Source organism: Chanos chanos, chromosome 1 (assembly GCF_902362185.1).
Source record: "Chanos chanos chromosome 1, fChaCha1.1, whole genome shotgun sequence".
NCBI lineage: Eukaryota > Metazoa > Chordata > Actinopteri > Gonorynchiformes > Chanidae > Chanos > Chanos chanos.
This window is the reverse complement of record NC_044495.1, coordinates 2,963,687-2,982,197: the sequence shown is the minus strand read 5'-3', so window position 1 is coordinate 2,982,197 and position 18,511 is coordinate 2,963,687. Positions and strand designations below refer to the sequence as shown.

The following is an 18,511-nucleotide window of genomic DNA, read 5'->3' as shown; positions in this document are numbered from 1 at the left end:
TCCCATTTGGAGAAAGCAGACCAGTGAATGTTTTTATGATGTTACAAATGGTAATAATGTTGTTAAGCATGTTTAGTTTGCTTCGTTCACATTCGTTTTGTTGCTTCAGTTTTTACAACAGATCTCACGTCATGTTAGTCGAATAACCGTGCAGGAGGTTAAATTAACTAGACTACTGTGATATTTATTCTAGTTGACTGCTGTGTGAACTCTTCAGCTACATGTGTTATTTGTATTAAAAACGAGCGTTAGGCCTTCATCAGTTGCTCTTTTGCAATTTCCTGTCCCGCATGTTCTCAGAGACCATGGTCCAAAAGAGAAAGTGAAAGGAGTGATAGTGTTAACGGAGGCAATACAAGGACACGGCGCGGATAAAAGAAAGTTAGTACATCGAGATAAACACAGTAACTGGCATTATACAAACACGGTAAGTATGATAACTTGCTTCAAAGAATCCTGCTTCAAAGAATGAACGATGAAATTGATGTTGCTATGGTATACTTTTTTGTACTGTTATGCACCGTTAGCGTACTAAGTACGCTGATATGAGTTTTCCGCTTTACATATACATACAAACATCAACGTACCATTATAAAAAAATTATTAAATCACAAAGGGACATCAGGAAAAAAAAATTAAAATAATTGTTAAATTGTTAAAATAATTTAACCTTTGGTACAAAGATCCCCGATTGCTGTTTTAGGGTCTTTTGGTGAAGACGTGTTATTTTCGCATAATGTAGATCCGGAAATCATTCCGTGTGTAAAGAGCAAGTCATAGTAGCTAACATAGTAATCCCTGCTCTAGCCAGGTAAATCATTAATACGCCACCATCTTAAGTCAGGTAGTCTCAGGTAACCTTCGAAATTGTAGTCCTCTCCTTGAGCCAGGGGAACAAGCTTACCCGCACTTGACAGAGACAGGAAAAATAATCCTTAGACCCATTTCTTTTTAATCTTTCTCTCTCTCTCTCTGCTTCGTCAAAATGTTACGCAGAGTGTAAGGCAATACGAGACTTCAGGTGATTTGTATATGCAGCATATACACTTGTGCTGAAACCTTTTTATGAAATCCAAGAAGGGTTAAGTCTAGGGCAACTGGACTTGGTTGTAGATTCTTGAAAATGTTTCACCTCTCATCTAAGAGGCTTCTTTAGTTCTGCACTGGTTAAAGGGCAATTCTGAGAAGCTGGAACTTCAAGTTCAGAGTGATTTACTGATTTAATCTCTGCAAACTGTATTCTTAGATTAAAGAACAGAAAGCTGCCTGACAAAATTAGGTTACACTGTGGTAATTATATAACTGTGGTATAATTAATGAAGCTTTGATCCCAGCAAGACCTGCTTGTGCACTGTAGGACATTTAGACCTGCTGGCAAAGTTAACATTAACTGTATCTTTCTCTTACCTCCAGATACAGATGTATGTCAGTTCTGACCTAAAGAGACCTGTATGTGACTGCAGTCACTCTGCTCTCTGAGACAATGTCAGGGGAGGCTGAGAGAAGCACTGCATCTGAAATGAGTCTCTCCAAGAAGCATCCTGACACTGAAAGGTGAGAGGTAGTTCAGAGTCTAGTTCATGGAATGGTTTTCTCTTTGTGTCTGCACCCGTAACATTTCCCCAACCATATTAAAAATAAAAAAATAGTGACTGCACAGGTTTGTGACACAGCCTTTTGAATTGATCATACATGCTCCAGACCTGCATGAACAAACAAATATTAATAGTGTGTTATCTAAATGGGTCAAATAGAAACACTACACTTGGCCTCCTATTTCCCTAGTTGAGAAATTCAATACAGGAGGCTCTGCTGCTACAGATGTGTGTAGTCAAAAGAAAGACTAAAGCATGAACAAAGGAAGATATTAAATGAGCTTACAATTAAGGGCATCTTAATCAGAGCAGGTAAATAACCAATATTGGGATTCATTTAATTCAACAATGGAACAACTTTCTATGGGCAGTCTCAAGAGGCCAAACTATATTTAAGTGTCACTTTGTAATGAACTCTAATGAACTATTTTGACTCTAGATTCCCGTACAAAAAAAAAAAAAAAAGAATATTAACAGACCGAATCAGACTGGAGATCTTAGATGTAGCACTGGTGGTAGGAACACAGTGTATCAGGCCTGTTTGTTCCTGCTCACACCATAAAGAAAAGTCCTGTACCTATTGCAGATGTGGTGGGTCCTCTTGGACCTGAGGGGTTCTAATCTCATTGTGCAGCTCTCATTTATGGAATGAGGATCCAATGTGATTATGTATTCTGTTCACTAAAGTAAAATATACATTGAGGTTGGAAGTGTTTTGAATTCTGATCTGGTCTTTGATTTGATCAGAGTTGGTGGGAAGTGGGAAAATCTGACTGTAAAATAAAAATGTTTTGTTCAAAAAGGCCTAGCATGAGATCACAAGTGAACTTCAGATTCAAGATACTCTTTTACACCTAATGTCATGATGATAAATGGCCATGATTTAAATGGAATGGACAAGTTCTCAATAATAGGTTGCATCGAAAAGTTAATGATGGAAAATCAAAACTGTTTTAAAAGACTATGTTGGGGCCAGATTCCTAAAAAGGTAGTGATTGAAGTTACATGTCAGTGTACTAGAGGTAGGAAGAGACAAACGTTACAACATTTCTGTAATGCAATAGCATATCGTAATGTTCACGTGACTCCAAATTTGAAGAATGAGACTTGAAAAGACCTCAACCCACCTAACTTCAGAGAGGGAGAGCTACCCTCTGAGAAAAGGTATTGTATATTCAATACAACAGCAACACAAACATTTAGAATGAACCATCCAGTGAGTATCTTCATTTCTTTACAGAGTGGACTATTTAAGGCTTATACATACTATGGCTCTCAAATTGTTCTTACCGTCCCTTAGTGTCATGGAGGAGAGATCAGAGTCACCTACACAGAGCTGTGTGTCCATGAAGAGTGACTCATCAAAAGACCTTGACCAACCCACCTTCAGAGAGGGAGAGCTACCCTCTGAGAAAAGGTATTTTGAGTTACTCCTATAATCTCCTCCCTGGATTAATGTATATTCTTCATAAGGCCGGTCATATATCGACTGCATTTTCAGTACAACAGCAACACAAACACTTAGAATGAACCATCCAGTGAGTATCTTCATTTCTTTACAAAGTGGACTATTTAAGGCTTATACATACTATGGCTCTCAAATTGTTCTTACTGTCCCTTAGTGTCATGGGGAAAAGATCAGAGTCACCTACACAGAGCTGTGTGTCCATGAAGAGTGAAGCATCAAAAGACCTTGACCAACCCACCTTCAGAGAGGGAGAGCTACCCTCTGAGAAAAGGTATTTTGAGTTACTCCTATAATCTCCTCCCTGGATTAATGTATATTCTTCATAAGGCCGGTCATATATCGACTGCATTTTCAGTGCAACAGCAACACAAACACTTAGAATGAACCATCCAGTGAGTGTCTTCATTTCTTTACAGAGTGGACTATTTAAGGTTCTTTCATATTTACATCCTATTTGCAAAATTAAAAGAAAGGGTTACGATTGCCCAAAAGCACTAACATGTGATTTATATACTCAGTCGGTTTAGAGCAGTGATTCTCAACTCTAGTCCTGGGGGCCCACTGCACGTCTTTGTTTTAACTCAGGACTGACACACCTAATTCCACTGATCAATTAATCATCAAGCCCTTCATTAGCTCAATTAACTGTGATAATGAAGGGTTAAAACGGGACAGTGGGCCCCCATGACCGGAGGTGAGAGTCACTTGTTTAGAGTGATCAAGCCTGGGCAAAGAAAGCAGTTGCCTGACATGTTCTGATTCATAAAGGTAGAGATCTCTAAAAGATGGGATTTTGGAGTGGTGTGCTTATGTTACTCCCATGGATGTTCATGGATATTCACTACTCTGGCTGTAGTGGAGCTGCTGAGTGAAGCGATGACATCACAGTATTTCATGTCATGTGCACGGATGTCCCGCAGCGCAAACCGTGTGTCAGCTTGAGTAAACTATACAGTAGCCTGTCGCTCCCATTAACTGTGATTTTAAAGCAGCTGAACTAGTCAACATGTCGGAGAGACACTCTGAAATTGGCCAGAAGCATCAGGCTCACCAGTGTAGCATTTCTGTGTGCATAAACCTGTCTCAGAACAGGATTTTCAGAGGAGCTGAAGCTCCTTTACTGAAGCCTCAGCTGAACAAAGTAACTTTAACTGTGCAGTGTAACTGCTCCATCTCATACAGACCTGTGTAGCTTTGAAGGGGAACATTCCCGTATGTACTCCTACTGTGTCAGTATGAGAATTATGTATTGTGAGTTATATGTCTTATGTCTATGTGTTAACCCAATACAACATACTGTGGCTCTCAAATTGTTCTTACTGTCCCTTAGTGTCATGGGGAAAAGATCAGAGTCACCTACACAGAGCTGTGTGTCCATGAAGAGTGAGGCATCAAAAGACCTTGACCAACCCACCTTCAGAGAGGGAGAGCTACCCTCTGAGAAAAGGTATTTTGAGTTACTCCTATAATCTCTTCCCTGGATTAATGTATATTCTTCATAAGGCCAGTCATATATCGACTGCATTTTCAGAACAACAGCAACACAAACACTTAGAATGAACCATCCAATGAATTTTTTCGTTTCTTTCTGGAGGAAACCATTTGAGACTTGTTCATACTGTATGTGTAACCTAGCTGAGGGTGAAGTCATTTAAATGTGGGCAGACATGGTGCTTCAGAGAAACGCCTCTTTGTACCTCTTGACTAAGCCTTTAAAAATGGGAAAAATCAGGCATGCCTAAAGCCCAGCCTAAAATATGATGGTATCTATTGCATTTGCTGCACCTTTCACTTTTTGAAACCCTTTGCCATTCTTGGGAATGGAGCAGAAATAATTTTCATTGGTTTCCATGAAAAATGCAAGGCCAGTTAGTTTTACCAGCCAGTTCAGTCCTGGTGATATTTTGATTACATTTTCAGTACATAAGCAAAACGTAAAATGAACCGTCCAATGAGTGTCTTCGTGTCTTAACAAAGTGGACTATTTCAGACTCTTTCATATTTGTATCCTATTTGTGAGCATAACCAAAGGGTTGTGATTGCCCAAAAGCACTAGCATGTAATTTGTATGTAGTCAGATGGTTTAGAGTGATCAAGCCTGGGCAAAGAAAGCAGTTGCCTGACATGTTCTGATTCAGAAAAGGTAGAAATCTCTAAAAGATGGGATTTTGGAGTGGTGTGCTTATGTTACTGCAGTGGGTGTTTGTGGTAGGGAGGGCCGAACAGGGGTTCGGGTTGCCCCAAAACACCAGATATGGCTCTGCTGCAAATAGTGCTATGGCGCAAGTTGTTTATTTACAGTGCAAAAATCCACAGTCCCAGCCAAAGTGCAAAAAAGTGAAAAAAAAAAAAAAAGTTTCCAAAATTGAAATATGTAAATATACAATGAAAAAAAATGTTTACAGGGAAAACAAAACAAACAAGCAAACAAACAAACATATATATATATATATATATATATATATATATATATATATATATATAACAAAGAATTAGATAAACTAACCGCTACTTTCAATTCTCAGCATTCAACTCAATGCCCACAGCTACTCTCTATTAATATCTCCTTACTCCCACAACAGATAATGATCGAAACCCACTTTTCAATCATAAGCCCCTCCCCCAGAACATACCACATTCGTTCCCTTAATTTAGAAATAATATTGCAGATCATAATCATTTCGGTGTACAGACAAAGTCACCACTACATTTATACACTTCATATTTATATGATCACAACTTCACATATCCCCATAGTTTCAATAGATCATCAAATTTTCCCATCAAACTCCTTCGCTGGTTTTGTGGCATCTTCCTATACTACACCTTGCATGTGCAACTCAGGTTAACCCCAATAAACTAGCCCGTGTTGCTCCATCTCTGTTCGGTCGTCCCCTACATTGGTAGTTTATGAAACCGGGTAATCTGCTGCTTGCTTCGAGTGTACACCCTTGAAGCTAGCGTGATATTTTAGTGGAATATGTGCGTTAGTGATATGTATGCAAACCTGTACAGGCAACGGGACACAAACACGAATAAATCATTGAATGAATACTGTAGAGCTATGGGATATGGAACGGAATAAGGTTGGTGCGGGGGAAAGGACGCGGCTCGCGGCCTGAGACGGAGCCCGCTGTGTTCACGGATATTCACTACTCTGGCTGTAGTGGAGCTGCTGAGTGAAGCCATGACATCACAGTATTTCATGTCATGTGCACGGATGTCCCGCAGCGCAAACCATGTGTCAGCTTGAGTAAACTATAAAGTAGCCTGTCGCTCCCATTAGCTGTGATTTTAAAGCAGCTGAACTAGTCAACATGTTGGAGAGACACTCTGAAATCGGCCAGAAGCATCAGGCTCACCCATGTAGCATTTTTGTGAGCATAAATTTTAGATTAGATTAGTTTAGTTTAGATTAGATTCAACTTTATTGTCACTGTGCAGAGTACAGGTACAAAGGCAATGAAATGCAGTAGCATCTAACCAGAAATGCAAAGCATAGTATTATTTACAGATAAGTGCAAGTATAGTGAGTACTGTAGTAGTGATGCTATATCTTACAGTATATACAGCAGTATAGACAGTGGTGAGAAATATATACAGATATGTACATGTATATATATATTAATTATGTTATATACAGAGGTAATGCTGACAGAGTAGGAAGAGGGGTGTCTAATATACATAATAGACAAAATATATACAGTATGTTATGTACAGTTTAAATAGGGTACTCTGAACAGCATGAGTGGAAAAGCCAGAGCAAAAGGAGCAGAAAACAGTGCATATAAGTACACAGATGCAGTGGAGTGCAAATAAAGCTAGTGCTGTGATGTGGAACCTGACTCATAACAGGATTTTCAGGCAAACAGAGGAGCTGAAGCTCCTTTACTGAAATCTCAGCGGAACAAAGTAACTTTAACTGTGCAGTGTAACTGCTTCATCTCATATCGACATATGTACCTTTAAAGGGGAACATTCCCGCATGTACTTCTACCGTGTCAGTATGTGAATTATGTATTGTGGGTTACATGTCTTATGTGAGTACTGTGGCTCTCAAATTGTTCTTACTGTCCCTTAGTGTCATGGAGAAGAGATCAGAGTCACCTACACAGAGCTGTGTGTCCATGGAGAGTGTCTCCTCAAAAGACCTCAACCAACCCGCCTTCAGAGAGGGAGAGCTACCCTCTGAGAAAAGGTATTTTGAGTTACTCCCCAGATCCATGTATCTTCTTCACAGGGCCGGTCATATGCTGACTGCATTTTCAGTACAACAGCAACACAAACACTTAGAATGAACCATTCAATTAATTTTTTCGTTTCTTTCTGGGGGAGACCATTTGAGGCTTGTTCATACTGTATGTGTAACCTAGCTGATGGTGAAGTCATTTAAATGTGGGCAGACATGGTGCTTCAGAGAAACGCCTCTTTGTACCTCTTGACTAAGCCGTTAAAAATGGGAAAAATCAGGCATACCTACAGCACAGCCTAAAATATGATGGTATCTATTGCATTTGCTGCACCTTTCACTTCTTGAAACCCTTTGCCATTCTGGGGAGCAGAAATGGTTTTCATTGGTTTCCATGAAAAATGCAAGGTTAGTTAGTTTTATATGTCTCTGAGTCTGTGATGTGCAGAATTGATTTGTTCACAACTAACCCTCAAAGTGCATTCAGGGAGACAGCACTATATATGACAAGGCGGTGGAAAATTCATTGTCTAAGTTTAAAGTATTGCATAAAGAATGAGGGAAGACCTACATACCCATGATTAGGCTGGCGTGATTTCAGTTTTCTTGGATTTCTCTCTTTCTACCCATGTTGATCAGTCAAAATGTTCCTCAAATGTCTTTTGGGAACTTTTGCATGTAAATAATTACAAAAGCACAAAAACCTTGTGATATGTTCTCCTGTGCATGGCATCATTTCAGGGAAAAATATTTCACTTACAAGGGCTGAGGTGAAGAAAAAAAATCTGTCATTCACTACAGATGTATCCTTAAGCAAGGACTGAAATACTATGCATTTGAAGTGGTAGAACTCCCCACTAAAGAAGTGCCTTAAAGAAAAAGCTGCTTCACCATTCGTTTTGTGATTAACTCAGAATATATTTACAGACTGTGTTGTAAGATCTGAGATAACAGTTATGAATATATTAAGGTGCTGTGCCATTAAGAACACGATAGAAAGATTTAAGTCAGCCCTGAATATCTTAGGAGATCAGCGTAATATGGATAGATCAGTTGAGCAGCATTCTTGTTATTCTCTGATGAAAAAATAGTCTTAACTAGGTCACAACCCAGAAAAAACAGAAAAACATGTTAGTATTATCGATAGAATAATTATAATACTTTTTATTATTATTATTGTGACAAAATGTACCTTGGGCAGAGTTGGAACAACATAACAAAGGATGTAATGATGGTTTCATAACTCAAAATCACCCACCTGGGATGGCCGACTGCTAATGGTTAATTATCTAGCTATGCTTCAGAAAACGGCAACTCTGGGTCTCTTTCTCTCCTACTCTGCAAAGACCATCATGTCTCTTAATTTGGCACCTAGTCTTTCCAGACCCAAATTAGGACATTTTCCTATACACACAGACACTTAAATCATGGATCACAGGGTTTAACCGAAGTATGAAATGTAGTAACAGAAATATTATGATTTTAGCTTGTCTGATCCCTCAGTATTTTTGCATAGCACCACACAGAATCAAATTTTATTCTCTCTACTCTCCAGAGACCAGATAAAGAAACACTGCTGTGTGTTCAAGGAATGTGAAGGTTTGAAAAATCAAGCTCTCAAGAAGAAGTTTCATGAAGATCTATTCTACATCTTCTCTGTAAGACTAAAACTATTTCATATTAGTGTAATGATGATTTTAAACCATATGCTGTGGGTACATGTGAACATCCCTCTTAGCCTTTCACTCTCTTTCAAGTGTTTGTAATACTGAACATTAAACGTTTTGAATTAAATTTTATTACTTCTGTTTACTCCTTTACCTTTTTCTCCCTGTGTTTTGTCATAGGAACTTGAGAAAAAAGTAATTGCATTTATGAAGCATGAGCTGGAAAGGTTCAAGAAATTTCTTAAAAAAGAAAACATGAAATACTATGACAAGGCAGCAGACGACAACAACAGCGCCAGAGAAGGGGCTCTGAACATCGCACTGCACCTCCTGAGGAAGATGAACCAGAATGACCTCGCAAATACTTTGGAGAAATGTAAGAAATTTATTTAATATGTAGTCAGAGACTAGAAATAGGAATTCTCCAACTCAGTTAACTCGATAACAAAATAATAAGTGTTTTATAAGTGTTATATATTTTATATTTAATGTCTTGGTCATAATATTTCTCAAGACTATTTCACAGATTACTCTATCAAATATTGACTGTCGTAATCATTATCTCTGTCTCACAGATAGAGTGATACAAGACAATGTGTATCTACTCCATACATGGTGTCTCAGATTGTCCCGTAGTGCTCTGCTTATTGTATTGTTTTTTTATTTATCAGGTCGAATTGAGATGTGTCAGCGTGAGCTTAAATCAAATCTGAAGAAGAAGTATAAATGTGTATTTGAAGGAATAGCAAAGCAAGGGAACTCTAAACTCCTGGAAAAGATTTACACAGACCTCTACATCACAGAGGGCGGAACTGGTGCAGTCAATAAAGAACATGAAGTGAGACATATTGAGAAAACATCTGGGAGTCTAGAAACACAGGAGAAACTGATTGAGTGCAACAATATCTTTAAACCATTGCCTGGACTAGAGAAAAACATTAGAACTGTGCTTACAAAGGGAGTGGCTGGCATTGGAAAATCAATCTCTGTGCAGAAGTTCATTCTGGACTGGGCAAAAGGAAATGCAAATCAAGACATCGAATTGATTTTTCCACTTCCTTTCCGGGAACTGAACTTAAAGGTCGAAAAATACAGTTTTATGGACATTCTTCATCAGTTTTTCCCAGAGACAAGAGGATTGATGTTTACCAAAAATAAGAAGTACAAAGTCCTGTTTATCTTTGATGGTCTGGATGAATACCGACACCCTCTGGGGTTCAAGAAAAATGAGATCTGGTCTGACGTAACCACACCAACCTCAGTGGACATTCTTCTAACAAACCTCATCAAGGGAAATCTGCTTCCCTCTGCTCTCATATGGATAACCAGCAGGCCAGCAGCAGCCAGTCGCATCCCTCCTGACTGTATTGACCAGGTGGCCGAGATACGCGGGTTTAATGATGCACAGAAGGAGGAGTACTTCAGAAAGAGAATCACTGATGAGAAACTGGCTGACAGAGTCATCTCACACATGAAGGAATCAAGGAGCCTCTATATCATGTGTCACATTCCAGTTTTCTGTTGGATCTCAGCCACTGTTCTTGAAAGAATATTGGAAGAAACAGACAGTACAGACAAACAGCGAACCCAAGAAACAGACAGTACTGAGAAACTGGAAACCCTGAAGACGCTGACACAAATGTACTCATATTTTCTGATCTTTCAGACCAGACAAAAGACTGAGAAGTATGGTGAGAAATATGTTTTGGACACACAATGGGATGAAAAGAGCATTCTGGCTCTGGGACGTCTGGCTTTTCAAAACCTGTTAAGAAACAACCTGATCTTCACTGAAAGCGACCTAACACAGTGTGGCATTACTGTGGATGATGCAGCTGTGTATTCAGGAATGTGCACAGAGATTTTTAAAGAGGACTCTGGGGTTTTTCTTGGTACTGTGTTCTGCTTTGTACATCTCAGTATTCAGGAGTTTATTGCTGCTTTGTATGCATACATGTCTATCGACAAAGACCAAAAGAATGTTTTTGTTGACGAGGACACATCACTGGAGACAGAAAGTAACACAGTGACTGGATTGCTCAGGACTGCAGTAGACAAGGCTTTGAGCAGTGACAGTGGACACTTTGACCTTTTTCTCCGCTTCCTTCTGGGACTCTCACTGGAGTCCAATCAGAGGCTCTTACAGGGTTTACTGACAAAGACAGGAAGCAGCACAGAGAGCAAGGAGGAAATAGTCAGATACATCAAGGAGAAGTTCAAAGAGAATCCTTCTGCAGAGAGATCCATCAATCTGTTCCACTGTCTGAATGAACTAAATGACAAATCTCTAGTGGAGGAGATCCAAAACCACCTGAGCTCTGGAAGTCTCTCCAGTGCCCAGCTCTCACCTGCTCAGTGGTCAGCTCTGGTCTTTGTATTGCTGACATCAGAGGAGCAGATGGAGGTGTTTGATCTGAAAAAGTTCATCAGGTCAGATGAATGTCTTAAGAGACTCCTGCCAGTGGTCAAAGCAGCCACAAAAGCTTTGTAAGTAAAATCTGCTGCCCACACACCTACATACATATACCCACACACATAGAGTGTGTTGTCTTAATGATTGCTTAAATTTTATAGCAGAACATATACTTTAAATGAAAATATATGAACTATCGAATACAAAATCAAATACAAAACTACATATATATGAAGTGATATAAGTATAAATTTTATGCCAAACATTTATTTCAGACATTCTTATCAGGTAAATTTATTTTTCATGTAGTACATGGTTATTTAGCTCTGTTTTTTAAAGGCATTTCAAACTATACTTTAATATCTCATGACATGGTAGAAAAAGAAAGAGACATGACACAGTCAAAAACAAGAAGAACACACTGACAAGCATATTCCACTCTAGATGTATATGGGTCACTCTGAGTCAAATCAGATAAGGTTGTTGCAGCACCGTCTCAGATTTTGTTCAAACCTTGTGCATATCATGAAAGGGACCGAAAACCAAGGCCTGTAAAATATTTCTGTTCAAATTCTCTGTTTTCATATTTTTTCAGCCCTTGATATTATTTTGTGTTTATAGCCTCAAAACGCCTTATCTGGGAGGCCATATATATATATATGTGTATATATATATATATATATATATATATATATATATATATATATATATATATATATATATATATATATATATATACACATGCATATATATATATATATATATACACATGCATATATATATATATATATATATATATATATATATATATATATATATATATATATATACACACACACAAACATTAGGGATGTGCATCTCCCTTATAAGACGATCTGACATGTATCTAGATACATGGGCTACGAAACAATTCAGGGACGATACGTAATACAGAACTATTCGATACGATACGATACGATACGATACGATGCAATCTGATACAGGTCTTAACATGTCATGCCGTCTTACCGGGTGAGTGGTAAGATTTGTTGTGCTACAACTGTACTTAATCGCTAATCCTAACCCTAATCCTAGCCCTGACCCTAATTAATTTCTCACATTTTGTCAAGTTCATTGTTCTTGATTTCTGAAAGATTAATGTATTATTCACACAATATTATAATATTTTAAAAAATTTTTAGGTCTTATGATGTTTCACCAAACATCACTGAAAAAGATATGGCCTCAGTGAACTACCGTCGTTCAAATGAGGATAGATGTGGGTTATATATATGAATCATGACTTTTTAAGGTGTAATGTGTATGTGTACTTGCTGAGGCCGGCAACAAAGAAATCTATTCTGGTTCAATCACATACTGATACAGGCATTTATTCCGAGAATATGAATTTGGCTCTTTGAGAGGGTATTTAAGTGTTTTAGGCCTTTGTAAGTGTATTAAGTATTGAGTCTACTTATGATGTGGTTCAGGATGGTTGTGACCACTCCGGGGTATTCGGCAAGAGTGCAACACAGGTGTCCAATTGCCACTCTTTGGTTTCTTTAAGAAACGTGTATGTGTGTGGTTCTACAAACACAAGAGTCCAACACAATAGTTACATACCAAATTTTAAACAACTTAACATGCTGGTAATAACAAAACACAGCTGAACTTTGCTAGCTATATATATATATATATATATATATATATATATTTCAATGTTAATGATTTGGCTCATGCTCATACAAAGCAATTGAATTCATTGCACCACATAGGGTTAGGGTTAGGGTTATATATATATATATATATATATATATATATATATATATATATATGTATATATAGGGTCATATAATATATATATATATATATTTCAATGTTAATGATTTGGCTCATGCTCATACAAAGCAATTGAATTCATTGCACCACATACAACATAACTAGCAGTACTAAGTATTCATGCTCCAACATGACAAGGTTGTATCAGCAGCACAGCATGCTTATCGTGACTTGGCACCGTTTCCTGGCAATAGCTTGTTCCTGCACATTAGAAATACAGGTGGCGCCATTTTACATCTGGTAACTGGTTATCTGTGGTACTTATTTATGTGGCTGATACCGCATTTGTGCACACATAACTGTGTCTAACAATAGCGATTCAATTGCATCTTAGCGCTATTGCGTATTACCAGCAAGAATGCTCGTTTCCATAATGAAACTTTTGGGTGACGGCTTCAGTGTCTAAGATGCGCTACATGCTGCTACCACTACTCAGTATTAAAGAAAACTGAGGAAGAAGAAAAATAACTACTTTATTGATCACACACAAACACTAAGAACAGTGAACGGTGAAATTCAGCCTCTACATCATACACACACACCAGGAGCAGGAGCAGTGGGCAGTGACAGTGGCAGACCAGGGGGTTAAGTACCTTGATCAGGAGCACATCAGCTGTGGATGTTTCCTGCTGGTACAGGGGATCGAACCGATGAACTTTCGGTCATAAGCCCGCTGCTGTAACCATTACATGTTAGGCTGAAGTTTAAATTCAAATGCAAATTAATTATATGTACTGCAGCAACAGTAGTTTCCTTTAACTGTAGCAAGTATTTAGATATGGGCATGTTCACATCATTTCTCAGACTGATAACGGATGTGACTTAGTCAATCAATTAAATTAATCCCACACAGTAGAACTACGCTATTTTTTCTACAACAAATGGAAGCAATAAAAAGTCACGAGGATGTTGAAAGTTGTATATGTAACTGTATATAGCAATGTAAAGAAGAGCTTCATAGAACTGATCACAAGTATAGTCCCTATTAAAATGGAATCCAGCTAAATAAATTTTCCATTAGATAGTGTAAGTAGTAGAAGCGTCACAATGACTCAGTTACACAGAACACATTGTTCATCATACTGGAGGGATAGTGGGAGTTTGTCAATCCAGTCTACATGTGTTTTGTGGATCTGGAGAAGGCTTAAGATCGTGTCCTGTGGGGGGTACTGTGGGAGTATGGGGTGCCAGGTTTGCTGCTGCGAGCCATTCAGTCCCTGTATAACCGCAGTGAGAGCTGCGTCCATATTCTTGGCACGAAGTCAAACTCGTTCCCAGTGAGTGTTGGACTCCGTCAGAGCTGTACCTTGTCTCCAATCTTGTTCTTGATTTTCATGGGACTGAGTTACTGCCTCAAGTGGAGGAGTTCAAGTATCTCGGGGTCTTGTTCACAAGTGAGGGTAAAATGGAGGTCTGGAGGTTTGAGATCGACAAGTAGATCGGGGCGGCGGCGGCAGTCATGCAGTCGTTGTACCAGACCGTCATGGTGAAGAAGGAGTTGAGTCAGAAGGCAAGGCTCTCAATTTGCCAGTCGGTCTTTGTTCCAACCCTCACCTATGGTCACGAGCTCTGGGTAGTGACCGAAAGAATGAGATCACGGATACAAGTGGCAGAAATTAGTTTCCTCTGCAGGGTGGCTGGACCCACCCTTAGGGATAGGGTGAGGACCTCAGACACCTGGGAGGAGCTCCGAGTAGAGCCGCTGCTCCTCCACATTGAAAGGAGCCAGTTGAGGTGGTTCAGGCACCTAGTCAGGATGCCTTCTGGGCGCCTCCCTGTGGAGGTGCTCTGGGCATGACCAACTGGGAGGAGACCCCAGGGCAGACCCAGGACACGTTAGGAGAATTATATATCTCAGCTGGCCTGGGAACGCCTTGGGATCCCCCAGGAGGAGCTGGTGGATGTAGCCGGGGAAAGGGACGTCTGGGCTGGATACGCGGCAGAAAATGATGATGATGTTCATCAGTTTCCCTGAGATTAGGGGCAGTTTTAGTGATTTGGAGGCCCCAGGCAAAGACCTTGTATCTGTGCCGACAAGATATTGCTCTCATTTTATTTGTTTCATTTTATTTTACATTGCACCCTTCTTAACTACACTGGTGTTTGGGACAGTTCTCTGTGTCTAACATTAGTACATGTATAACATCAACCATAAGACTCTGATGTAACAATATATTTGGAAGCAGATCAGGAGCAAGGCCAAGTCAACGCTCCTTCAAACTGATTATACTTTGAGAGAGTACAACACAATAACATACAATAACATACAATAACACAACTATACATTTGTATCAAACATCAAAGAGAGGCTGGCTCACTGTTAATGTTTTCCAACACAGATTTTTATTTCAAAACAAAGGCATGCATTATTATTATTATTATTATTATTATTATTATTATTATTGTTATTATTATTGTTAGTAGTCGTAGTAGTGATAGTAGTAATGTAGATGTTAATGCATTTTGTTTATATTATTTTGACTTCAGGTTGTCTGGCTGTGAATTAACAGAGGAGAGCTGTTCAGCCCTAGCCACAGTTCTCAGATCAGATCAGTCCACTCTGAGAGAACTGGATCTGAGCAACAATAAAATACAGGATTCAGGAGTGAAGCAGCTGTCCGCTGGACTGGAGAATTCACAGTGTAAACTGGAGAAACTGAAGTAAGTCCATCTCTATTAGAATGATATGCTGTTGGGTATTTTCTCGTCTTAAGATGGAGTCAAACTAGGGGCCACACCAAATCTCTTGACAGTAAAAAGGTGAACAGGGCAAAAGAAACTGTTAGAAACCTGGGGCAGAACAGGCCAGTCCAACCAGCAGAGAGTAAAAAAGGCACTATTGAAAGTACCCGATCACAGTCAAGATTTGAAATACATTCCAGATTAGACACATGACAACATTAAACAACAGAACTGATTAAAGAAGTCACTATCCTGTCATTGTGTGTCCAATCAGCACAGAATAAACATCCATATATTTATCATACATTCAGGATGACTGAGATATTCTGTGTATTGGAGACATGGGACACAGTATGCATAGAGAGAGAGGGAGAGATGTATAAGACCTACATAGTATCTGACTGAATGTGAAGAGAATAGAAGAAAATACAGCACTGGCAAGATGAGGCATAATACCAGAATAACAGTAGTCTAACAGGAGAAATCACTCCAATCATATCAGTGTAAGTGTTTGTGAATCTCTCTCTCTCTCTCTCTCTCTCTGTATGTGTGTTACGTCCCCGGTGGAGTGTGGTGTCTAGGGGTATATAGGGGAACGTAGCATAAAGGACCCACCACCTGTGCTGGTTTTGGGACGATGTGATGAGGGAGGAAAAACACGGACACGGGGAATTGTGGTGAAAAGAGTGCACGATATATTTAGAGTGTTTACAAAGTGTTATATATATATACAAGATATTTACAAATATACACAAAAACACACGAATGTGGGAGAGGACGTTAGACGGTGCCAAAGAAACAAAACTAGTAAAACAAAAGCCACCCTGAGCTACACCGGAAAACACACGCTGAGCTACAAAACAAAAAGGTGGCAGAGCCAAAGGAAACCTGACTACACTAACTAGAAACCGAAATACAAAAGTGGCACCCGCCTCTAACCTATCCCTAGACAGCGTGAACACTAACACGGGGATCCCCTTTCTTACCTGTCTGTCTCCCCGCGATAACCATAAAATCAAATCCAGAGCGCAATCCACAAACAAAGTCAATACACGAGTATACGGGGTCAAACACAGAATGGCAAGTTTGTAACAATAATGGCAAAAACACACGAAAGGCAAAAGCAACAACGAGACCGAAATCTACACACACAGCACATCCAGTGGTGTTTAAATGTTGGTGCTCCGCGTCTGGTTGGCTAAACTGTGAGGGGCACTCCCTCCCTGGTTGGTTGAACGGGAGAGAGAGGGGCGGGGCACAACATCAGGCCAGGGGGGTATTGCCAGCCCGCCACCACTGGGTACCTGTGGGGAGAGAGAGAGAGAGAGAGAGAGAGACGCAGACAAAACAAGACGCACACAAACAAAATGCACAGTGCGCCGCACGTAACAATGTGTGTGTGTGTGTGTGTGTGTGCAGTGTATGAGCTAAAAGTTTGTAATTGAATACTCATATGTGTCATTGTGTTTCTCCCAGTGTGAAGTGTTGTGATCTGACTGAGGACAGTTGTTCAGCTCTAGTCCCAGTTCTCAGATCAGACTCATCCAGTCTGAGAGAACTGGACCTGAGTCACAATAAACTGTCAGATTCAGGAGTTAAGCGCCTGTCTGCTGGACTGGAGAATTCACAGTGTAAACTGGAGATACTGCGGTGAGTCAATATCTGCCACATATTACGCCCCGCCCTTGTGCTAAAGTCCTCATACTACATAAGCAATAATCACATGTTTGAACATATCCAACAAACGCATTTTGCTTTTAAACTCTTTAGTTTAATCTTTGTTGTGGGCTCAGTTGATAAGTTCAGTTGTTTCTTTGAATACAACCAAGAAATGATCTTCTGGTGAAGTAAATTAATATTTTCTTGTTTGATGAGCAATACTGTGTAATGAGTTATGAACACATCACTGTACTATAAATATATCACAATGTGTTTACTGAGTATTGCATACACACACATAGATAGATAGATAGATAGATAGATAGATAGATAGATAGATAGATAGATAGATAGATAGATAGATAGATAGATAGGGACAGAGAGAGAGAGATATCTGGCAATGCTATCACATATTGATATTATATCTCGATAGTGCTTCAGTAGAATGAACACTGTTGTAATTGTAACATTTTCACACTTTCCTTTCTCTCTCTCTCTCCCTCTCTCCCTCTTTATTTTTCTCTACAGACTTAATGACAGCAATATAACAGAAGAGGGCTGTGCTGCTCTCACTGCAGCTCTGACATCAAAGCCCTCACACCTGACAGAGCTGGATCTGAGTGGGAATAAACTAGGAAACTCAGGAGTGAAGCACATCTTGGCTCTTCTGCAGAATTCACACTGTAAACTGAAGATACTGAAGTAAGTTATGTGGACCAAAAGAAGCTAAAAAGTATAAATGATAAAAAGATATAAAAAGAATGTGAATGGTTATATGTTTTTCCTCAAATTTATTTATAAAAATAGTTGACATAGATGGCCTCCTCTTTCCTCTGAGGTGATGTTTATCTACTCTGTAATTAAATAATCAGCAACCATTTATTAACTATTTATGAATCCATCATGACACCTCTCCTTTCCCCAGTCTGTCAGACTGCAGTATAACAGGTGATGGATATGCTGATCTGGCCTCAGCTCTGAAATCCAATCCCTCTCACCTGATAGAGCTGGATCTTAGAG

General features: G+C 39.3%; 1 pseudogene; it reads left to right on the top strand.

The window, feature by feature from the left end:
* Positions 1-1,483: 1,483 nt before the first annotated feature.
* Positions 1,484-18,511, top strand: part of LOC115819838 (NACHT, LRR and PYD domains-containing protein 3-like) — a 38,451-nt pseudogene continuing 21,423 nt past the window's right edge.